We start from the raw sequence: 5,037 nt of genomic DNA on the forward strand, positions 1-5,037 counted from the left end.
GCCGAGTCCCAGCCCCCACCCCGACCCCGCAGCAGCGGCGTGCGGCCTGGGAGAGGGGCTGCGGGGCCCACCGGAAGAAGGCCTCGCCCTCCCAAGTGGGCTTTACTTTGGAGACCACGGGCCGGCCGGGGTGAGGGGGGTATGCATTCTCACCCCCAGATCAGGGTCAACCTGGGGTCGGAAACCTCCCCCCTGCCCTGGGAGACTTGAGAGGAGCAGCAGCAGTCCCCAGAACTGCCCCCTGACCCTCACCCTGTGCCGGGCACTGCCCTCTCTGTTACCTGGGCACGGCTCTCACACGGCCTCTCTATTACATGGGCACGGTCCTCACCTGTGGGGTCTTGGCCTGGGTTGTGCTGCACCTGTTGAAAGACCTAAGGAAGAAAAGGACAAGTGGTGAGGTTTGCTCGCTGCCTCTCCCCTCCCAGCCACACTCTCTGCAGCACGATCTTAGTGCCGTTCCGCCAGTGGTCAGTAGGGGCTCCAGGCTCACCGAGGGGCTCCGGTGAGAGGTCAGAAGAGGCTACAGTCAGACAGAAAGGAAAGGGTGTGCCTAGGGCCTGCTCTCCAAATCCTGGGATGGGCAGCTGCGGGGATGCCTCGGGAAAGCGTAATCACCCCCTCCCTCCATCAAAGTCTCGGTCCCTGACCTCTATCCACAGGCCAGGGCTCCTACCACTATTCCCTCTCTACGCCCCTTTTATACCTGAACCCAGATACCCCTCACTTTAGGATGATGAGATATGTAAATTTCCATGTATACTGAAACTCATTTCAAATATAAGTGGGCACATAACATCCTTGTCCGTGCAAAACACCTTTCCTGGTTAGCCTTCTCCTTCTCGGCCTTGGCCACCTGAAGGAGGCCCGGTGGCTGGGCAGGCACCACCAGATGACCGCAGGGACAAGAGAGCTGAAAGGCTTGTTCCTGTTGCATTTGGCTTCCAAAGATGTTTGGAGCCACAGGCCTCCTGGACTGGCCTGCATTGCCCCTGAGGAGCTGGGTCAGCCTAGCAGATGCTGAGTGCTGATCCCCCTTCCCCCTCCACCATGGGGACAGGAAGGAACGCTGGGTTACCTAATCCAAGCAGCCTTCCAGCAATTATTTCATGAGAAAGTCAAGTGCCAAAAGGCGTGCATGTTGCATGTGTGTGTGCGTGTGTGTTCCAAATAGCTGTCTGGACAGGGTAAGCCAAACCGCTCCCTGCATTCTTTCCCGGGGTAGAATCTTTGATAGAGACCGTGGGAGACTGCTGCGGCAGCTTCCACCCCAGATTGCACTGGTAGCTCCTTCAGAGACCCTGGTCTCAGCCAGAAAAGCCCATTCCCTTTGCAGGACCCAAGGAAGGACTATGTGGGGAAGTCTCAGGAGGTACTATCCGGCTTGACCCCTGGCCCCACAGCCCATGTGCACCTGGGCCTGGGCCAGCAGCAGAGGTGTGTGTGGGGGGCAGGGGGGAGAGAGGCAGGCGTCCAGCCTTCTCTCCTGTTCTCCAGGGCAAGGAAGGCTGGCCGGGTCTCTGGGGTGGGAACCCTAATAGTACGGGAGAGGTGAGAGACTGAAGAGACTGGCTTCCCAGGATCCATCCACCCTCTCCCACCTCACAGAGGTTATCTGGTCTCCCTTGATCCACCGTGAGACTATCTACTAGTAAGAGGGGCTGCTTAGGGGCGGGATTCTGTCAAGGGCAGAGACGGGGCTCCCTGTGGGTTCCAGGAAGGCAGACAGTACAAGAATCAAACCGTCCCCCTTGGCTCCTCTCCCTCAGCAGTCAGACCATTGAGTCAGCTGGAGATTAGCCTAGAGATAGAAGGAGATGAACCAGGAACGCGAAGAAGAGGGGCAGAGGGCCAAGGGGTGCAGAAGGGGACGATTCTGGGTGGAGGTGGGGTATGAAGACCAGTGCCACCCAAGAGCTGGCTCCATGCCAGGTGGAGAGAGGCGGTGAGGCCTCCAGCCCCCCTCTTCTCCCCGCCTCCTCCAGCTCAGCTCCTGCCTGGTACCAGGCTGTGAGGGAGGTGAGGGCTGATGAACCTGATGAACTCCCTCCACATTCACCAGCCCTGATGTCAGCAAGCCTGCAAGGCTGGCCTCCCACTGAGTCCTGGGGGCTCTGGCGCCTGCCCTCCCAGCTCCCCCTCACCGGGCTCTGACCCCTCAGCCACCTGCTGGTCCCTGATTTGCTCTGGCTCTAGGCCTTCCTGAGTTCCCCTGCCAGTCCCCTCATGAGAGCAAATCCTTGCCAGGCCAGAACCATGAAGTCCAGTGAGCTAAAGTCATGGACCTGAGATGGGGAAACGAGGCCCTGAGCGGGACAGGGACTGGCCCCAGGACACACAGCAAGGCATTCAAAGAACTGGGACCAGGGCCTTGCCCCAGATTTGAAACACTCCTTCCTGTGAGCAGTCCAAGCGCCCCTCCCCAGGGCTATAGTCAAATTCAGCCACGTCTGGGCAGCTCCTTCCTGCTCTCGGGTTGGTTAGAGACTCCGCTCCCCTGGAATTGCTCCTCAGAGGTCTCCAGTACCCCCACCCATGCCCCCAGGACCACTCCTTCCTCCTCCTCTCCCTCCAGACTCCCCTCACCTCCTTGCTCTCTCCTCCCTACGGACCTTCCTGAGTGGCTGTTGTTTCACTCATCCCTTAACGTGGTGGTCCCCCGGGCTCTGACCTGGGCCTGTACCCCTTTCACCTGCAGATCTTTCCCAGGGGGTGTCACCATGGTGATGACTCCCACTTCTCCACCTCTCGCCCAGCCCCTCTCCCTGTTCCACCCACCTCCAGCCTGCTACCCTGAAGGTCCCACCCAATCAATCCCCAGACTCCTCAGGTCCTGAGAAAGCACACAGGGAGAAGGAAAGGACGTAAAAAGTGGGACGGTTCAGTCCTCTGCCATCTGCCCACCTACCTGGTACCGCCCTCAGCCTCTGCACTGGGTCCATGTGCATGGGCGCAGTGCATACACACAGGTGCACGCTCATGTCAGACCCCATCCTTGGAGAGCAGGGACCGTCTGCCTCAGATGTTCCTCTGTCCTCACACCTGGAACAGCAATGGCTTTAGAAAGTGCTCAATAAGCATTGGGTGACTGAAACCCGGGAAGGGGGGACCATTGAAGAGCCAATGGAACCAACAGGACTGCTGCATGGATGGACGATGGGAAGAAAGGCAAAGATGGCTCCAAAATGCTAGGTATCTGGAGGTACCGTACGGAGGTAGCACTCACTAAGACAAGTCACAGAGAGGGTGCCTTACAGGACATGGGGAGCCTTGGGGGCGTCCATAGATGCCACACAGAATCTGTCTCCAAGGTCACATCAGCCTTTGCACTGGGTCAAAGACAGCCGTCGACCTCACTGGTCACCTCACTCCTCCAAGCCCCTCTGCCAGGAAGGGCTCAGGTTGGAGCGTCATAGGCCAGGTCAGACCCATTATCTGTCAGGCCCTGATTGGCCCTACCGCACCCTCCATGCAGCCCCCTGCTTGCAGGGGCAGCTAAGGGGCCTAGCATCCAGGCTTCATAACTGGCTTGACCCTTGGCCCCACCGCCGATGTGCACCTGGCCGGGCCAGGGGTCAAGCCAGTTAACAAGGACTCAACAGAAAAGTACACCTCAGAACAGGACTCCCTGGTGAACGTACCATCCCCCACTTCTCCTCCCAAATCCTGAAATGCAGCCTCTGCCCTGGAAACCGTTGCCATGTTGTGAGATCCATAGGGGTGGGGACGCAGGGCTTGTATTTATCTTTTCCTGCCAGGTTGCTGGGTTCAGGAGCCAAAAAGAGTGCTAAGTAGGGAGCCAGGAGCTGCGGTGGAGCTGCGCAAAAGCACTTGCCCCAGGGTGGGCAAGACTTGGAGCCTCCAGGCCTCATCTCTAGGCCTCATGAGGCTCTGCCCTCTGCCCCACAGCTCTGGGAGCAGAGCCCCTGGGGCCCATCCTGGAACCCTGAGACCACTAGGCAGTGAGAAAGAGACTTCAACCCCTGGGTCATGCCAACTCCTCTCTACCAACCCCTTCTTTAAATTTCATCCCTCCATCCCAGGGGTACTGCCAGACACACATGTAAACTTGTAATGTTCTTCTTTTTCCCCTTATCTGAGGGTTTTTGTGCATGAATCATGATGACACATACATGGGGCGGGGGTATCTGTGTAGAAGATGCGGGGGGTTACAGAATTCTAAGACCAGCACATATACCTGAACACATATGGGACATGTCGGGTGTGTGCACATTTACAAGTACCTATGTTTCTAGAAAGGATATTTATGCATTTGCTAGTAGGTGGTGAATGTGTTATAGACACACTATGTATGTTTGCCTGCAGTACACATGTCAGCACGGACATCAAGATGTGACCTATGCCACTGATACTACACATGTGCCTATACATGTATGTCATGTGTCTACATGTGCTTACGTGTGTCCAATGTCTTTGTGGGTATCATTGTATGAGTGTGAGTGTACGTGTGAGTTTGACCATGTGTGTCACATTTATTGCTACCTAACCAGACCTAGAAGTCTGTTTCTAGAAGGTATAGATTCTGGATGCTTTGCCAAGACTCTTGCATATAAAATTCTAAGGGTGACGCTGACCTGGGGAGGTGGTATAGAGAGCAGAGCTTCCCACCTTCCTGGACCAACACTGTGCCCTGTTGGTCCTGTTAGCAGCGGGAAAATGGCACCAGGTGTTAGACCTGGGTTCAGCAACCTCGGTACTTGAGTTCTGGATAAGAAAGAATTCAGAGGCAAGACTCGAACTATAAGAGAAGGTTTATGTAGAAAGTCACAGGGGTAGAAGTGAGTCATAAAAAAAATGGACTTGCCCTGACCGGTTTGGCTCAGTGGATAGAGCGTCGGCCTGCAGACTGAAGGGTCCCAGGTTCGATTCCGGTCAAGGGCATGTACCTTGGTTGCGGGCACATCCCCAGTGGGGGTGTGCAGGAGGCAGCTGATCGATGTTTTCTCTCTCATCGATGTTTCTGACTCTCTATCCCTCTCCCTTCCTTTCTGTAAAAAATCAATAAAATATATTTTT

At 56.1% G+C, this 5,037-nt stretch overlaps 1 protein-coding gene across 3 annotated transcripts in view; it reads right to left on the reverse strand.

Annotated features, from left to right (window-relative positions):
* Positions 1-627, reverse strand: part of SMTNL2 (smoothelin-like 2) — a 21,747-nt gene extending 21,120 nt beyond the window's left edge. Inside the window, exons 1-2 of one of the 3 annotated variants that reach the window (XM_014533712.1) lie at positions 494-627; positions 332-374 (exon numbers count right to left, since the gene is read on the reverse strand). The gene's annotated coding sequence lies outside the window, so the exon portion shown is untranslated. Of the gene's footprint in view, positions 1-281; positions 307-331; positions 375-493 lie in introns of those variants that run through there. The other 2 variants (XM_005858885.2, XM_014533711.1) reach the window with 2 other exon arrangements.
* Positions 628-5,037: the final 4,410 nt, after the last annotated feature.

Source organism: Myotis brandtii, unplaced genomic scaffold (assembly GCF_000412655.1).
Source record: "Myotis brandtii unplaced genomic scaffold, ASM41265v1 scaffold1223, whole genome shotgun sequence".
Lineage (NCBI taxonomy): Eukaryota > Metazoa > Chordata > Mammalia > Chiroptera > Vespertilionidae > Myotis > Myotis brandtii.